At 39.1% G+C, this 19,875-nt stretch overlaps 1 protein-coding gene across 7 annotated transcripts in view; it reads left to right on the top strand.

Moving 5' to 3' along the window:
• Positions 1 to 19,875, top strand: part of ACSL4 (acyl-CoA synthetase long chain family member 4) — an 81,430-nt gene that overhangs the window by 31,251 nt on the left and 30,304 nt on the right. Inside the window, exon 1 of one of the 7 annotated variants that reach the window (XM_083722219.1) lies at positions 2,599 to 2,746. The exons of 5 other annotated variants lie outside the window; for them this stretch is intronic. The gene's annotated coding sequence lies outside the window, so the exon portion shown is untranslated. Of the gene's footprint in view, positions 1 to 2,598; positions 2,747 to 19,875 lie in introns of those variants that run through there. One more of the 7 variants, XM_083722221.1, reaches the window with a different exon arrangement.

The following is a 19,875-nucleotide window of genomic DNA, read 5'->3' on the forward strand; positions in this document are numbered from 1 at the left end:
AGATTAATCAGGTCAGTTAAAATTCATACAAATACTCAGCTAGTAGTGCAATCTTCTATATGTCTGCTTATTGAGTTCAGGGGGGCTTACTTTTGGTAGGTGGGTAGAGGATTCCAGTACAGTGGGTACCTCAGGTTACAAACACCTCAGGTTACAGACTCTGCTAACCTGGAAGTAGTACCTCGCCCCAGGACGAGAACAGAAATCGCACCATGGTGGCAGCGGAAGAACCCATTAGCTAAAGTGGTACCTCAGGTTAAGAACGGCTTCAGGTTAAGAACAGACCTTCGGAACAAATTAAGTTCGTAACCAGAGGTACCACTGTATTTGGTTTCCATGCAGTACAATTCTAAGTTAACTGGCAGTGTAAAATTGCTGCCTTTGCTGTTTATATGTATGAGTTTTGACTGATTTAGGCTAAATTTTTCTCCCAATTACTGTACCTAGGAGTCTACACTACTGAACTGAGAGGGTCTTATTTCTAAATAGGCATGTATGGATTCTGCTACAAATTAATCTCTTATATCTACATATAATTGCTTATGAGGAAAAAACAATGGGTTATCTTTCTTTTCTTATTTAGATGATGCATTTGTGGGCTGCAATAGGTATCCCAGAATAGGTCTTCTGTTTTCTCTTGCACAGGATAAAATTTTTCTTCAGGGAGAACTTCTAGAGGGGTTGCCATGGTAGTCTGTTATAGCAAAAACAACAGGGTCTTCAGGTAAATTGAAGATGACCAGATCTATTGTGGCATAAGTTTCCATAGTTGATGAAAGCTTATGTGACAATATATGTGTGTGTCATTATGATGCCACAAGACAAGAGGGTGTTGCTAATTAGAGTGTTTGTTTTTAAAATGTTTAATAAATCTGATTGTGGAAGCACCTTTTAGCCAATCAGAATGCTTTGTGCAGTACAATCCTCTCTGCATGTTTACTCAGAAATAAATCCCACTTTGTTCATGTATGTTTAGGGGTTGCATGTAAGTATGTTTCAGGTTACAGCCTTGGCTAATGTAATCACTTAATTGACTAAGGGTGCAGTCCTAAGATCTTGCAGCTGAGGAAGTCTCTGTACTTGATGCCTGTGTAGAGCAGATGTTCATCCTGAAAATGAAGCATGTTGAAGGAGGTATTGAATGTATCATACCCCGTTGTTCCCTAACATGCCTCCAAAAAGGCCTAAAACTGTGTTAGTTAGCCCTGGAGCGGGTGTATTTAGTCCTCCTATTAGTGTCAAGATGAGGAAATAAAACGGAGAAGGGGAGGGTGTGTAACAAAAGGTAAAAAGGTAAAGGACTCCTAGACAGTTAAGTCCAGTCAAATTTGAGTATGGGGTGTGGCGCACATCTCTGCTTTTAGGCCGGGGGAGTTGCCATTTTTCTTCAGACAGCTTTCTGGATCATGTGGCCATATAACAGAACAGGAAGGTTAGGAGAGCCTGGCTCTGCTCTTCCTTTGCACAATGGCTTTGTAGAGTAGGCCAGCGGTGTCTTAACTATCAGGTAATTGCTGCCATTGCACCTGCCAATTATTTCTTTCAGCTCCCAGGCATGGTGAATTTTGAGAAAACGAAGCAATTGCTTTCAGAGGGATCCTGAGGTAGCACACTCTGCACTTCAGTCAGTACCCAACTTATCTGACTCCCAGGGAACAAAGAAGTCTGTTTTTATCTACCCCCACACTTTCACCCAGTAGAATACGCTCAGTGGTTACGCATGTAGGAGATTTCTAGAATTCTTGAGGTTGGTGTAAACAAAATTTGGAATCCAGAAAGCAGGCTTCTGGTCTCATGAGTAACACACCATAGGTCGTCTGTTGCAGTGGTTTTGATTATTGATAATGGACCCTGACATGAGGGACTAGTAGTCTGGCATGGAAAGGACAAAGGGTTGCATATCACAGCCCATTTTTAAGGGCTCTCGCACCCAGGTTGGATTGAGTGATGGTATTTTTTAGTATACAGGTTAGATTTGGCGGGTAACTAGTGTGATACTTTGTCAGGAGATAGTGAGATGGCATAAACCCCAGAGGAAGGCAAAGGTTATTGCTTGTGAAAATCAACACTAGATTTTTGTATCTTCCTGCCAGTCAAAACATTCTGTGCATTGTGGATTCAGGAGTTGGTGAGAGTATGTGTTGGCCTTGCTTGGGCAAAAGGAAATGTATAGAATCATAGAACTATAGAGTTGAAGGGATCCCAGGGGTCATCTAATCCAACCTCCTGCAATGCAGGAATTTCAACTAGATCATGCATGACAGAGGACTTTTATCTACAAGAAAACTGAGAAATGCCGCACACACCTCATGTTTCACCCTGGATAGAGGAAGTTATAAGGGCTAGGTAATGGTGGTTCCTGCGCCATTTATTTCCCTTCCCCAAAATAATAATCTAATAGTCATAACATACTTTGAGACCATCTTAAGATAAGCAGATAATAGTTAAAATGATCTTCCCTTTATCCTGATAATGATCTTGCTTAGAAGAGAAAGCTACAGTTGTGCTTGAGTTGATGGACTCATCTGTGAGCTCACTTTCTTTCTGTTGCATCAGAAAGGATGGGTTGGGTGGATGTGGGTGAGGTTGTTTGTGGGGTTGTCATAGGATTTTTCACTTTCAGCAGCACAAATACTTGTATCAACGGTCTGCAGCACTTAAGTTCTCAGTAGGGAGATAAATTGCTGCTATATTATTTTTTAATTGCCTCTTTTGTATATTGTTTGTCACATTAGGCTACATTTAGGTAAGGAGACTTAGCTACAACATAATTTCCTATATATCTATTCATCTGTAAACGGATTGAGTTCAATGGAATTTACTTCCAGACAAGAGTGCAATCCTGGGTACACTTAATGCTTGGGAGTACAGCCCATTGAAGACAAAGGGGCTTAACCACAAGTAGACATTCATAACTTTGTGTGTAAGATATTTATGAATAACACCAATTTATATATGTTTTATGATGAATAGAATTTGAAGAATTATAACTAACATGGGATATATTTGCAACATTAGGATTGTAATCTGTTTTAAAAGCAATTTAGCTTGTATGGAACAATCTAATTCTTATCGCTGTCTTGGTCAGTGAAATGAATCCCAGGCTATTTGGTAACCTAAGTTGAGAAATTATTTGATACCATGTGTTTTCCCTAGCTAAACTATGCAGAACTTTCATTTCTTGGAAATTGGTAATCATGCTATGATGATCACTTTATGGACTTTAGAGGAAAGCAAAGTTGGACAACACTGTTAGGAAAGTGGGAGATGTAGAAGCAGAAGAGTAGGAGAGAAAGAAAAGCAGAAATGAAGAAAAAAAATAGGATAGAAGGAGAGGAATAGGAAGGGACGACATAGGTGTGTGGTTCTGAAAAAGTATCACAGTGGAGTATGAGCAGTGTTAGAAGCAGATATAATTATTATTTTTTGCCAAATGGTGCCTTAAACCTAGGTTACAGGCTCACAAACTGAATGTTTAGGCGCCTTTTTTTTTTTACAAGATTACAAAGCTGAAAATGAATTGTGTATATTATCAGTTCCATCTAAAATCTGACACATGGCATAGCACAGCAGCAAAAAAACCGCTACTGTGCACCAGCCAGCCAGATGGTGGAGATGTCAGGCACCATCTTGGCACCCAGTCATCTTTACTTGGTAGCAAGTGGCCAATAGCCAGCTGAAAAGGGGCTAATTTTGAACGCTGAGTATGAGGTGGTCACCTGGGATGAAGTTCATGTGGACAACACTGAAAAGAAGTGTAGAATTGGCAGAGGAGTGGGGAGGAAAGCATCTGTAAAGTTGATGAAGTGTGGCCAAATAGGGATTGGATCCTGAAAGTTGGAGAAGCATATGCATGCCGATCAGGGCTAGTGGCTCAGATTTCAAGATGTAATCTGAGGCAGTTTATTTCAGGGTATTCCAGATAGCCTTCTTATCTGTAATGGGGTGCTGCAGTAGTAGGGTGAATATATGTGGGCCCATGTTATTTAAGAATATTTTTGTTAATATTAGAGAGATCTATAGGATAGGCTTAACAAAACTCAGCAGCAGATGTTTATTTCATATTTATTTTACTTTTAGAATTTTTTACCCACTCTTCAGCATAAGGTCCCAGGGCAGATTCCAGCTACATAGATTGCAATTATAAAAACAGATAAAACTGTTAAATTTATATTATTTTGTTCCATTTGGAACAGTTTTACTTTTGTAATTCTAACAGTTTGCAAGAGGTGGGTCTTGCAAAGAAACAAAAGCAAACCCTTAATTGTCAGTATGTGTTGTGTAGCCATTGTGAGAAATGCACTTTGACTTGCATAGCATTTGGAATGTTGCCTTTATTAGGGCCTCAGGTACGGGTGTGTGTGTAAGTATATGTGGCTTATCACTGCATATGTTCATCACTGTTGCTACACTCTGCTATAATTGTCATTTCACTTCCACCTGTCTGCCACTTTTTTTAGTTCTAGCATTACCAAATGTTTATATTTTGTTGCTTTTGAGAAAGAGATGTTATATTTATTGTTAGTAATGTACCCTAAAGAGTTATATTCTGGATTACAAACAACCCTGTGAGCTGATTCTGGCCTTTGTCCAGCCAGAGTATCTCCTTCCCAGGAGCTGAATGAGAAGTAAGCAGTTCTTTGTGATTCTTTCCCTGAATCAGTAGCATCTTTCTGGCTTCAGACCAGATGGTTTCCTTTGGTCATTGGTTTTCAGTAGCATAATCTCCTCCCTCTCACGCCCCCTTTGTAGACGCAGCACAGGAGGCTGGGCTCAGGATGTGGCCTGATGCTGATGTAACAAGGAAGGGGGGAGGCAGAAAGAGAGAAAGAAAACCAAGAAAATGTGATTCACTGTTTAGCAGCTTCCAAGGTTGCATATTACATCTTGTCTATTATGATAAGAGTGGACACTAAAGTGTTATCTTCCGCTTGAGGTAAAAGGCTACATCAGCTATGTTTTGTGTTCTCATATGAACTAATTGATGCATGTGGCTTTCCTTGGTTGGGTAAAAAGTAAGCTTTCTATTTAGTATATACAATATATATTGGGAAAGCAGTCACTGATAAGGCAGCAATTAGCCAATTTGTAGATATAAAGCCATTATTTGAACACCACAGGGTTTAATAGCATTGTCTCATGCAGTACTGAAGAGCAGGACATTATATATTTTTTACCTTTCACACTATCACTCTTTTGTCATCTTCCAAAATAGGCACGTTAGTATAAGGATATGAAGCTTTGTTATGTCCCAACATAGAGGGATGACGGCAGGATATAAATAGTCAGTTAACTTTTATTCATCAGTGCTACATTCCTAATTGTTTTAGGCTGCAGACATAGCCAGTTGTGCTTTCCCTTTCCAGCTATTCATATAAAAATGCAGTTTTGTGGCTTGGGTAACTAGAAAAATGAATATTGTGATCACAGTATTTTTCTTTTTGGTGGGTGTTCATAAAACAAACAGGGCCATTGCTGCTAAATATGATCAAACATTATCTCTGGCCAAAAGGTTTGTAATACAGTGGTACCTTGGGTTACATATGCTTCAGGTTACAGACTCCGCTAACCCAGAAATAGTACCTCGGGTTAAGAACTTTGCTTCAGGATGAGAACAGAAATTGTGCTACAGCGGCAGCGGGAGGCCCCATTAGCTAAAATAAGAACAGTTTCAGGTTAAGAACGGACCTCCGGAATGAATTAAGTACTTAACCCGAAGTACCAGTGTAGAAGAATGGCAATTAAAACAGCCTTTGTGGTCATCTTTATTTGAAAACTGTCTATCAGACATAATACTGTTTATTTGTACTCTTATGCAATCTATACAACTTTCCCATACTTAATTGTTGATTGAAACCTTAATGGGGATGCTTTCATTGTTATCAATGGACTGTTGTATTGACTTCTCATTTGTATCACCCCCAAATCTAAGAAAAAACTATTGAATGACAAAAATATTAATTACAAAACAGTGTAAGCTATCAAACACTAAAATAGTGTTCTTTATTATTGAAGAATAGCAATCTTAATTAAATGTATTTGGAATCATGATATATATATTTGGCTGAATAGACAAAGAAAATAGAAGCATTTGCTCTTGGTTTGAGCAGGTTAATATGTAATGTAATGTAATATGTAATGTAACAGCTCTTGCCAACCTAGCAGTTTGAAAGCATGCCACCACAAGTAGATAAATAGGTACTGCTGTGGTGGGAAGGTAAATGGTGTTTGTGTGTGCTCTGACTTCCGTCACTGTTCTGTTGCACCAGAAGTGGTTTAGTCGTGCTAGCCACATGACCCGGAAAGCTGTCTGCGGACAAATGCTGGCTCCCTCGGCCTGAAAACAGAGATGAGCACTACACCCCATAGTCAAATTCAACTGGACTTAACTGTCCAGGGATTCTTTACCTTTACCTTTTATCTATGTAATGTGATTATATATTATTACCAGGAGGCGGGGTGCAGAAGGCAACCAACTCTTGTTGCAGGAAAACATGCAGAATAGAACCTTTTAACAAAATTAAAGCTGTTTAAAACTGAAATTTTATACATGAGACCTGCGAGTATAGGGCGGTATGCAGCAACAGTAGCAGCAGCAGCAGCAGCAGCAGCAACAACATCATGGTGTCATCTCGAAATTAAGGCTCACTGAGTTTTGTGGAGTTTGCTCCCACATAAGCGGGAGCAGCTTAAATGGCTGAAGTATTTGTTTAGTTTTTCATGTTATATTTGTTTATTTTTGACGTAGGATTTTGTTTCTAGTGTGACTGGCTTTACATGGAAGGGAAATTTGAGCATAGGAGTCACTTCCTACAAGGGTACTGGATTAACAATAGCTTCATAATGTCCTTGTATTTTAAATGGTGGAGGTGATTTGCTTTTGAGTAGTCATAACTACCGTATTTTTTGCTCTATAAGACTCACTTTTTCCCTCCTAAAAAGTAAGGGGAAATGTGTGTGCGTCTTATGGGGCGAATGCAGGCTGCGCAGCTATCACAGAAGCCAGAACAGCAAGAGGGATTGCTGCTTTCAGTGCGCAGCGATCCCTCTTGCTGTTCTGGCTTCTGAGATTCAGAATATTTTTTTTCTTGTTTTCCTTCTCCAAAAACTAGGTGCGTCTTGTGGTCTGCTGCATCTTAATAGAGCGAAAAATATGGTATTTTGTAGTTGTACAAGCATTATGCTTCCTAGAATGGTTGTAGTGACTAGCCCTCCTCCTTTTCTCGGACATGCTGATTCTGCTAACGTGAAATATGCAAACACCAATACTTATCTGATCAGATTGTTTCTCCCCTTGCCTTTTTTGAATCCTAGTCATTCACATCTCTAGACCATAAGCATGACAGGGCAGAGTCTTAAAGAATGTTTAAAGAACAGGTAGATATTCAGTTACAGATAGGTAGCCGTGTTGGTCTGCCATAGTCAAAACAAAAAAAATTCCTTCCAGTAGCACCTTAAAGACCAACTAAGTTAGTTCTTGGTATGAGCTTTCATGTGCATGCACACTTCTTGAGATACACAGAGTGTATCTGAAGAAGTGTGCATGCACACGAAAGCTCATACCAAGAACTAACTTAGTTGGTCTTTAAGGTGCTACTGGAAGGTAGATATTCAGTTATATGATTGTTCAAGGAAGGATGCGCACTTAATATTCTCATGTGCAGTTTCTCTGGGAAAGGATTTAAATAAATGGAAAAGTAGATAAGTAACGTTTTATAGAAGTCTTGCTTTCTAGAGCTCTTAATCCACCATTCCTAGGGGTATGGATTTGTCCATATACAGTTGCCCTTTTGGGTTGTCACACATTTTTAGAGTTGAGGCAAAGACTGGTCTGGAACAAAAAGTTTTTTCCTTTTATGATTTCTTGCTCAGTGGAACAATTTCTTAATTTCTTCTTGCAGTGGGTTTTTTTTTAAGCAACAATTGGTGTAGCAATAAAATTGCTAGCACATTTGTAAAGCTAAGCAGGGTCCAGTATGGTTTCACATTGGATGATGGTGTTGTTAAAATTTCTGCATTGCAGGGGGTTGGACTATGAGTTTTAGAATCCCTTCCACCTCTATAATTCTATTATTTTAGTACATTTGGTAAATGATTTTATAATTTCAGAGTAGAAGAGTCCTGTAACTGATGCCCCAGTATAGCATTCTCTTCCATGTGCAGAAGATGCATGCATAGAGTACCCATAAATAGATTCCATACTAGTGATGTTAAATTCTTGAGAATAGTCTTTTAGAGAATATTCTTGATTTATGAGAATATAAGAGAATTTTCATTTAAAATAGGAGAATATTCATGTTAATGCATTGAAAATGATATAATTTTAATGCATGGGAACTTATATAATTAGTTAATATACATGTAATATTCATGGGTAATCTTGTTCAGATCCAGCCAAAACCTGTACAGCCAAAACCTGTACAGATGCTTTTATTCAGTGGGGCAATGCAGTGAATTCACATTCTTTGATTTTTTGCGCCAAACTTCAAATTGAAAATTCAACGTGAATGACTCATGTTAACCACTAAGCCTGCCACTAACTGTATATTTAGTAAAAGAACCACAGTGAAAATATATAAGCACAAGCCTATTTGTCACTTGTCTTTCAAGTATCAAATTAAAAAGTAAAACATGTTTTATAGTTAAAGTTAAACCATTCTAAGGTGATGGCACCAGTAATTGTCATGTTAAGGTTTGGTATAAGGAAATTCAGTAGTTAAATCATATTTTATTCTTCCATCAGAAAATGTACATGTTAAAGGACAAGTCAATAAATGCAATTGGCATGTTAAGGTTTGATACAAATAAGTTCTGTAATAGGCTATCTTGTGCTTCTAATAGTTCTAATACTTAATAACTGTTTTGGTGACTAAAACACAGCTTGATAAACAAAACTACATTAATACCTCATGTTATGTTTGCTTCAGGTTGCACGTTTTTAGGTTGTGTCCCATGGCGACCCAGAAGTACCAGAAAGGGTTACCTCTGGGTTTCGCTGCTCACACATGCGCAGACGCGCAAAATGACATCATGCGCAAAAGCGGCGACCCGTGTGTGCGCAGACGCGGGTTGCGTTCTTTTCAGGTTGCGAACGGGCCTATGGAACGGATCCTGTTCGCAACCAGAGGTACCACTGTATATGCATACATATAAAAAAGAAGCTATTAACATTAAATATATTATCATTATATGATAATATATTTCAGTATGTCAATCTCTGGTAAATGGCACCTTGTACCATTGAATGGTACTGCAAAAACCAGTTACTGGCACTAAATAAAAATATAGAAACGTCAACTGTTTTAATCAAGGCCACCTCATATGCTGTTACACATATAGGCCTAGGTACTTTAAATGTATAAAGCATTAAAGCTACTTTCTGTAAAAAAAATCACACTGTATGGCCAACGGTATAGAATTACTAAGAATAAGGTCACACCAAAATAGAAAAATGGCTATTACATATAGTTGAAATACATACAAATTCAAATGTTCAATAAATTAAAAGTATAGCATTTTTAAAACTAAAAAAAGGTTTTCTGTAGCTCACATTTCAAAACTGCTAGTGGTGAATGACATAATGCCCAGTAATGTAACTGGATAAAAAAAAATCATTATTCATTACTAACACTGGCAATATCGCAGCTTGACTTATTATTTACTAGATTTTTTTAAATGTGGGTTGTAAAACTGGTTCTTACATTAGAATTTACAGTTTGTGGAGAATATTCTCCAGAGAATTTTCTAGCAGAGAATATTTCTCAAGAATATTCTCATTCTCGAGAATTTTCTCACCTCACATCACTAGTCCATACTTCATTTCAATTGCTTACACATGGACTAAATTAAAGCCTATAATCTACTGCTATTTAAGAAGTAATACTTTCTCTTTGACTATTTTATGACTTGATCCAGTATCTGGCTAAGTAAGAACAGGATGTGGATCAATATTTTTTTAAGCTGGTTTGTGAGTTGTTAAATTTCATTGAAATTAGCTGTAGTAGTGATTTATGGAGCACTGATGCTACCTGACTCTTTGTGAATTTAATAGCGGATTCAAGATGCCAGTGGATGCAAGCAATTTTATCCTGTGCAAACAAGTCACAGCAATCAATCTTTGGTTCCACCACCTCCTTTGGGCAAGAGTATATAAGAGGCCTTGCAATATTCATAATAGTTATTTGCCATGTATCAGTTAGCAGAGCCTAAAATTACAACAATTAGCATATGGGTGTCTGCAAAATAATTCAGGTTAAAAAAGGACCTTGGGTTCATAAAAGTTGGGAATCACTGCTATATGAGAAGTAATAAAGCCTAAGAACAAGTTACAGGATGCAGTATTGGAGGTGGTGTTATTGAAGAGGGGAACTGGCAATAGCGCCTTTGGAATTGTTATGAGATGGTTCTGGGCATCCTTACACAAACTCCATGTAAAAGTAGAAAATGAAATGAGTGAGTAGGGTAGCCAACAAATAATTATATTCTGTAGCAGTTTTAGATGGGCTTGGGGTAATGTGATTCCCCTTTGCTAGAGGAACAGCGTCATTTAATGGGTAGTGCAGTTCTGCCCCCCCCCCCCCAGGACAGCTGCAGTTCAGTTTCTCTTAATATATTCCGTTGTCTTACACAGGTTGGCAAAAAGGGATCTGTTGCAGACATTCTAAACCAGATTATGATCAGCTCTTAGAGAACCTAATGATGTTTCTCCAAAGAAGCATTTTTGCTTTTATCTTTATGTGTGTATTAACTCTTTGAAATAGGTTATTGGTGCTTATAAAGACTACAAATTTGGTATTTAACAATCTTGTAAGTGTTACAAGAAAAAAATAACTGTATGGAGACCTTAAGCAGGTTCCCTCTCGGTAGGAGAAAATAACAGAGGCCAACCAGAGAATATTGAGAAGCAAAGCAGCTAATAAGCCCGATCTTTATTAAACTGTTGCAACAGGGTCCTCCACTCACTCCACACAGGGAGGGAGGAGAGGAACCCCGAACAATGGTGTGCAAGCCCTTATATAGACTTTTGAAATTATCCACCCTGTAGCTCAAGACTACCCCCAAAACACCATACAGTGGTACCTCAGGTTAAGTACTTAATTCGTTCCAGAGATCCGTTCTTAACCTGAAACTGTTCTTATCCTGAAGCACCACTTTAGCTAATGGGGCCTCCCGCTGCCGCCGTGCTGCCCGAGCACGATTTCTGTTCTCATCCTGAAGCAAAGTTCTTAACCCGAGGTAATATTTCTGGGTTAGTGGAGTCTGTAACCTGAAGCGTATGTAACCTGAAGCATATGTAACCTGAGGTACCACTGTACATACATCACAGAAGGAGGTGGTCTCTAACACAAATACATCACAGGGCAGTCTACCACAGAAATCCTGTTTGTCAGGATACATGACAGTGATCACTGATTTCTCCACCTAGGCAGCCTGGCCATTCCTTTTGAGATGCTATATACTTAGTTACTGAATCCAGGTCACACGCTCACCATAGGTAAAGGTAAAGGGACCCCTGACCGTTAAGTCCAGTCGCGAACGACTCTGGGGTTGCAGCACTCATCTCGCTTTACTGGCCGAGGGAGCCAGCGTTTGTCCGCAGACAGCTTCCGGGTCATGTGGTCAGCATGACTAAGCAGTTTCTGGTGAACCAGAGCAGTGCACGGAAACGCCGTTTACCTTCCTGCCGGAGTGATACCTATTTATCTACTTGCACTTTGATGTGCTTTTGAACTACTAGGTTGGCAGGAGCTGGGACCAAGCAATGGGAGCTCACCCTTTCGTGGGGATTTGAACGGCTGACCTTCTGATCGGCAAGCCCAAGGTTCAGTGGTTTAGACCACAGCGCCACCCGCATCCATATTCATACACAAATACACCCTTCAGACTGGATTTGAACAAAGGAACAATGGAGAGGCTTTCCCATTTCCTTCCTCACTGCAGAGAATATTTGAGGTCACTGGAAGAGTCCAAATGGCTTCAGGATTGCTCTCCTGTACTATTTCTGAAACATGGTATATATACTTATGTAATTTAAGTAGAAGACTGTCATCTTATTCAATGTTATGACCATCTTTATAATGGCAGTAACATTCATAGTAAGAATCTTTTTTTTCTTTATCTTGTTATGGTAAACATGACCATTTGGCAATTATGCCAAAGAGGGCAACAGTTCCCTCATAATCCTTGTACAGTAGTTTAATGTTGATGTTACAACTGTTACAAACTTACAATAACCTTTTGATTACATGGCTTGTGTTTCAAAAGCCAACAAATGAAATATGGAGACAATGTGTGCTTGCACCGGCTATCTAAAGAGCACAAGAGGCTTGTGCTAATCCAATGCTGACTTTAGCCGGAAATTAGTGAAAGTTCCTTATTTTGTGTTTGGAGGAGTTGTAATTGGATTGGTAATCTAGAATGTCCCAATTGAGCTGATGGAAATTTGCTTTTTTAATAACCTACATAATGTGGTTACTTGGTCATCAACTATTGTACAGCTATATATCTTCTTAAGAATATGCTTCATCACTTCCGTAGTCAAGAGGTTATTCTAGGACATCACTGATAAACTTGTGTGCTTTTCCTACAGGAAGTACATTGCTATTGAGCAAGTCCTGTGAAAGCTGTTTTCTGATACGTTGCAACTTAAAATTGCTTATGAGTGATGTCCCTTTTTGCAGGAAGTCTGCTACTGCACCATTTCTGTCAACCCTAACAATTTTGCAATCCTATTTGCTATTGATCTACAATTAGGATTTTATTCAACATGCACAAACTTATCTTTTGTATTTCCCAGTAGTAATTTTAAGCATGCAAGTTGCTACCCCCAATTAAATGTTGTGGCTTGTTCTGAACTTTAGCACCAACAAGGAAAAATGTTTTGGAAGGGGTGAAGGGGACAAAGATTACTTTTTCTGTTTCCATTCTGAACACCCCATTAGCCAACCATACTGAGAGCTAGCTTTATATACTGGGACACTGGTAAGCAAGCTACAGAACTAGGTTATTAGGCTGCATCTTGTTCTTTCACAAAAACAGAAGTATCATGTACAGACCGTGCTCCAGTTGTTTTGTGCCAAGAACAGGAGTTAAGATAAGGAAATGGTCAAAACATACTGCCCACCTGAACATTTAAGGTAATTTTATACTTGGTTAAAACTGCAAGTAGGAATGATTGAATAAATCTGAGAAGTAAAAAATTTGATTGTAGAAAAATTTAAGGGATTGTGTTAAGTGTTGCTGTTCATCATTGCAACAATGAGGGTTCCAATTGCCACCAAGGAAAACTTTGGACAGCTATATCAGTTCCCATTGATGATATAAGCTTTGCAGAATTGTTCCACTGACAACTCCACTGGCACTTGCAGGAACCAAATGTGTGGAACCTACTACTGATTATTTGATAGTGCTCTGCGACTTCTTTTCCTAACCAGTATATTGATCCTTCGACTGACACTCCCCTTGATCTGACTCTTTGTGAATGTCTCCAATGATCAGTGTGAACTGCAAGCAGGTGTGTGTGGAAAGCATGATCAACCAACCACTCCCTCTGCTCTCCCCACCACCATATACACACACCTCACACAGACAGAACTGCCAGGCTGTGTGAACATAGTTAATAGTCTACATTGCAATCATATATTGGGTGACCTGCCCATTTTCTCATTTAGCTTCAAATGTTGAAAGCTAATGTTCCGTGCACCTTTAAGTTGTGAATTGGGAAGTGAGATTAACTTGCCTAAAAGAGGCCTTAAGAATTACAAAACGGACAAAGAAGTTTGGAGCCTTAGCGGACAATAAGGACCAATCAAACTTTTGTGGGCTCATAGTCTGCTCTTCTGTGCTGCCTACGCCGCTCAAGCGGGGTGTTTCTTGTTTCTTTTTTCTTTTTTCTTTACGTTCTTTTTTTTTACGTTGCTGTTCCTTAGGCTGCTGCACGTTTTTACGTTTTTATGTTTATGTTGCTCAAACCGCCTCCTGCTTCTACATTTTTCTTAATTAATTAACACTCCGGGTGTTCCTTACGCCTCCCCTGGAAGAAATATAGACTGTATGTTGAGGATTTCTGAGGAGCGGACGGATCATTTCAGGAAAGAGGCGGTAGCAAAGAGGAGAGAGAGGTCTAAAGTGTGAAGACCTCCCCTCTGTCCCCCGTCTCCGTTCCTCCTACGCCACTGCTCCCTCTCCTTTTTCACTCCTTCTCTTGTCTGGGGGAGGACACCCCCGGCGGTCGGACGTGGGCTAAGGGGGTTAAAACTGACGAGGCTGTGTGGCTCTTGGATTAGCTCCACGCGGCTTAGAAAAATCTGTGTATACCACCTCGACCTGGATTCTGATGGCGGCATATAGAAAGGAGACTTTGAATTGGAGTAAATCAGATCAAAGTGGACAATACACCTTTAAAGCTTGATTGCGGACAGTTAATCTTTACTGCCTCGTGACTCAGGACAAGTGGGGGAAATTGGACTGGCGAGAGTGAATTGAAAGACAACGTCAGGATTCTGGGTCGAGCCACCCCGCACCATATCTCCCGCATCCCTCTCTGGACGTATTACAGAACTCTGCTCCGGGGTGTCTGGGGACTACGTTTGGACTTAACACTGAAGGGGCTGGTTATATTTGGTTTGGAAAACTGCCTTATTTCTGCCTTGTTTTTGCCTATAATTGTTGATATCGCTGAGAACTAGGGGATCTAAGGGGGGGAGGAAGTAGGGGCGGGAGGGGAAGTGAATTGGCTGGGGGAAAGATTTGGAAATGACGGGGAAGGACGGAAAGGATTGGAAGAAAGGGGGCGGGACCCCGGGGGAAAGGAAGCTGTCCCGCCAGGAAGAAATTAAGGATTTAGACAATTTGTGGGCGAAAATAAAGGAGGAATTTAAACAAAATGTATTATACATGGAAAGCAAGCTAGGAGAGGTACAGGAGATGATTGATAAAAAGATAGAAGGAGCAGTGGGAGAACTTTCAACTAAAATTCAAGACCTCTCTGTTAAGTCCAAATTAATTGAGGAATCTAACAAGAAGCTGCAGAAAGAGATGAGGGAACAGAAAAAAGAGACAATGAAGATGAAAGAAGAGTTAAGAGAACTAAACAGCTCACAAGATAGGATTTGGGATAATCTAGCCATGGCAGAGATGCGACAAAAACAGCTTCATTTGAAATTTAGGGGAATAGTAGAGGAAAGAAATGAAGATATAAGAGGAAAAATGATTAAAGAACTCTCTAAATGGCTAGGTATAAGAGAGGAAGAGATGGCCCTCTCTATAGAGAATGTATTTAGGATGTCAAGACCTAAACACTTAAAAATTAATAAATTCTTGGGGGATTGTTTAGTGATCTTTAACTCAGTGGAAATGAAAAACTTAATTTTAAGAACGAGCTACCATAATAGATTAAGAATTGATGGAAGACCTATTATTATCTACAAAGAAATACCGGTTAGGTTATTACGTAAAAGAGAGGGATACAAACAAGTGGTAGCCGTTTTGAAGAGAAACGGGATACAATTTAGATGGGAGTTCCCGGAAGGGATTACCTTTTTCTATAAAGATAAAAAATTCAGATTGATGGACACACAGGAGGTTGAGAAGTTTTTGAGAAGGTATGAGAAGGACTTGGGAAGGACAGAGAATAGACCTAGGAGCAAGGGGGAAGAGGAGGAGGAGGGGAGAGGAGGTGGAGGGGAGGGAGGGTGGGGCGGGGAGGAGAGGGTAGTGGAAACAGAGGAGGAAGATGATGAGGCCGTAGTGGGAGAAAAGACGGCAGAGGAGGGGGAGCCCTCAGGAAATAGAGGCGGTAGATTTTAGTCCGGGACCCCGGCCAGAGAATCCGTAACGGATAAAGGAAAACAATTACACATATATTAAAACTTTTATCCTGGAATGTGAATGGGCTGAATGAGAAAGCTAAAAGGAATAAAATCGAGAGAGTGTTGAAAAATAAGAATTACGATGTAATTTGCCTTCAGGAAACTCATATTGCGAAGAAACATAAACATATTTTGATGAATAAAAAACTGGGAGTAGAGTTTATTAACTCGGAGGTAAACAAAAAAAAAGGAGTAGTGATATATGTAAAAGAGAAGTGGGAGCCCGTACTGACTTGTAAAGATGAAGAAGGAAGAATTTTAGGGATCCAATTAAATTTCCGGGGGGGGGGGGGGAATTAATGTTGTGACGGTCTATGCCCCGAATACAAACAGAGCAGAGTTTTTTGAGAAACTTGAATGTATTTTATTAGAGTTAGAAGTGCATAAATTAATCCTGCTCGGGGATATGAATGGTGTTCCAGTACCGGATCTGGACAGGAGTGAAAAGAGGGGGAAATTAAACAGAGGAAAACTGCCGAAATCTTTTAATGATCTAGAGGAAAATCTAGATTTAATCGATATCTGGAGGCATAAAAACCCCACTTCTAAACAGTTTACTCATTATTCAGAACCCCATCAAAGTTGGGGCAGAATTGACCAGATTTGGATGACAAGAAATCTTACATCGAGGGTAAAGAGATGTGAAATTCTACCTAGGACACTCTCTGATCATTGTGCCCTGGTTATGGAAATAAAAAGTGGGATGAAGGGACAATATAGGTGGAGACTGAACGAAAATTTATTGGAAATTGAAGAGGTGAAGGAAAGAGTTAAAGGTACTCTAAAAGATTATTTGGACTTAAATTTGAATAAGGAATCCACCATAGATACTGTATGGGACGCCAGTAAGGCGGTCATGAGGGGTATCCTAATTCAACAAAATAATTATAGGAGGAAATTAAGGGAACAAAAGAAAGAAGATATCCTCACTCAGCTGAGAAAATGCGAGAGGAAATTGACTATAAACCCGGCAGATGATGACGCTATTCGAACCTCAAAAATATTGTAGTCTCAATATTCAGCTATATTAAATCAAGAGACACAATGGAGAATCAAATTTATGAAGCAGAGGTATTTTGAATCGGCCAATAAAATGGGGAAGTTACTCGCGTGGCAGTTAAGAAAAAGAAAGAAACAAAATGTGATAAATAAAATAATAATGGAAGATAACATCATAGAAGACCCAGATGAAATAGAAAAAAGGTTTGTTCAGTTTTTCGAAAAGTTGTACGAGAGAGGAGCGGAAGATAGTGTAGAAATTAAAAACTATCTGGATCAAAATAGAGGGAAATATATATCGGAGGAGGATAGAACACAATTAAACAAGGAAATTACAGTAAATGAGATCAAGGAGGCTATTAACAGGATGAAAAATGGAAAGGCTCCCGGGCCGGATGGCCTGTCCTCAAAATACTATAAAACGCTAGGGGAACTCCTAGCGCCGGTGCTTAGAGATGTGATTAATAACATCCTCCAGGGAGGAAAGATCCCCGGTTCTTGGAAGGAGGCATATATAACTTTGATTTCAAAATCGGAAACTGAAAAAACAGATATAAAAAATTATAGGCCAATTTCATTGCTTAATAGTGATTATAAGATTTTTGCCGATATTATGGCAAGTAGACTTAAGAGGCTATTAATGAAATACATACATAAGGACCAAGCGGGATTCCTCCCTAATAGACATCAAAAAGATAATGTTCGCCATATATTAAATATCATTGAATACCTAGATATGAGGATAGACACCCCAGCAGCATTAATTTTTATAGACGCCGAAAAGGCCTTCGATAATGTTTCCTGGGAATTTTTATCACTGTGTTTGGAAAAGGCAGGTATAGAAGGTCCCTATATGAAAGGTATCAAAGCAATATATTCAGAACAACAGGCCAGGCTGATCATAAACAACAATTTGACCAAACCCTTTAAGATCATGAAAGGCACAAGGCAGGGCTGCCCTTTATCCCCCCTGTTATTTATAATGGTTTTGGAAGTTATTGCAAACAGAATAAGAGATGCAGCAAATGTAAAGGGGATAAGAATTGGGAAGAAGGAATTTAAGCTGAAGGCTTATGCCGATGACCTAGTCCTGTCCTTGGAGAATCCAGTAGACAGCGCTTGTAAGGTGGTAGAACTATTGGAGGAATTCGGCAGATTGTCAGGATTCAGATTAAACAGGAAGAAAACAAAAATCTTAACAAAGAATCTGGCCGATCAGGACAAAACCCAATTGGAGCAAAAGACTGGTATAAAAATTGTGAACAAAGTAAAATATTTGGGAATTTGGCTATCACCGAAAAATATAAATCTGGTTGAAGATAATTATGACAAGATTTGGCAGGAAATTAAAAAAGATCTGGATTCCTGGCATAGGCTGAAGCTCTCATGGACAGGGAGGATGGCAGCGATTAAGATGTGTATTCTTCCGAGGCTATTGTTTTTGTTTCAAAATATTCCGATAATTAAAGGCATCACCCGTTTTAGGAACTGGCAAAAAAATTTGACTAAGTTTATATGGCAGGGGAAGAGAGCCAGGACAAAGTTTAAATACCTAACAGACATAAGAGAGAGAGGTGGCTTTGCAGTCCCGAATATAAGGCTGTACTATGAGGCAGCTTGTTTATGTTGGGTAAAGGACTGGGCCACCCTTAGAAATACTGACTTACTGGATCTGGAGGGTTTTGATATCAGGTTTGGGTGGCACGCCTACCTGTGGCAGGAGAAAGGTGGGGTCCACAGAGGGTTTTCTAATCATATAATTAGAGGCTCATTACTGGAGGTGTGGAACAGGTATAAAAAATTGATTGAAAAAGGGACCCCTAGGTGGCTCTCCCCAGTTGACATTATTAAAATAAAAAAAACAAACATGACGGGTGAAAGATGGACCTATGAGGATCTTTTAGTTAAGACTGAAGAAGGGTGGAAGGTGAAGTCTTATGAAGAGTTGAAAGACAAGATAAAAGAATGGTTGCACTTCCACCAGATTAATGCACTGTGGAATGAGCACAAGAAATTGGGGATGAGTGATAAAAAATCAAGATTCCAGGTGGAAATCCTGGAGAGTAATGAGAAACTCCTCTCCAAACTATACAAACAATTATTGGAATGGGATACTAGAGAGGATTTGGTGAAGGGAGTGATGGTAAAATGGGATAGAGACCTTGGATATAATATTGATTATAATAAATGGCAGACACTCTGGAGGAAAGGTATGAAATTTACAGCGTGTGCAACCCTCCAAGAAAATTTAGAGAAAATGATGTACCGTTGGTACCTGACCCCAGCAAAGTTAGGAAAGATGTATAAAACTGCTGATAACAACTGCTGGAGATGTAAAGACAAGGTTGGGACCTTTTTCCACATATGGTGGACCTGCGATGTAGTGAAGGAATTTTGGGGAAAGATTTACGATGAATTGAAAAAAATTCTGAAGTATAACTTTCCCAAAATACCTGAGTTGTTTCTCTTAGGTATGATTGGTGAGGAAATAGGAAAATCAGATCAAACCTTTTTTCAATATGCCATGGCCCCAGCGAGGATCCTAATTGCACAAAAATGGAAATCCCCTGATATGCCCACGATTGGAGAGTGGCAAGCGAGGCTATATCAATATTTAGAATTAGCGAGACTAACACAGAAATTAAGGCAAAATAATACAATGAAACTTAAAGATGAATGGAATAAATTTTTAATTTATGTTGAGACCAATATGGGAATTACTAACATAACAGCAGATGATAATTAATACCTTCGATGTATAAAACTAATGTTAGTTCTACTGCAAAGATCACCTAAGGATATGTAATCCAAGACCGAGTTGGACGGAAGTCTGTTTTATCGTTTTTCTTTTTGTTCGTCATTTTCTCTTTTATCTTTTCTCTTGTAATCCTTTTTCTTTTCTCTTTTTTCTTTTACTTTTTTCTTGTAAGCATATATATGTATATGTTTTTATTATGATATGTGATTTCTTTGTAAATAAAATTTTCTAATTAAAAGAAAAAAAAAA

The sequence above is a fragment of the Podarcis gaigeae genome, assembly GCF_964106915.1.
Source record: "Podarcis gaigeae genome assembly, chromosome: Z".
NCBI lineage: Eukaryota > Metazoa > Chordata > Lepidosauria > Squamata > Lacertidae > Podarcis > Podarcis gaigeae.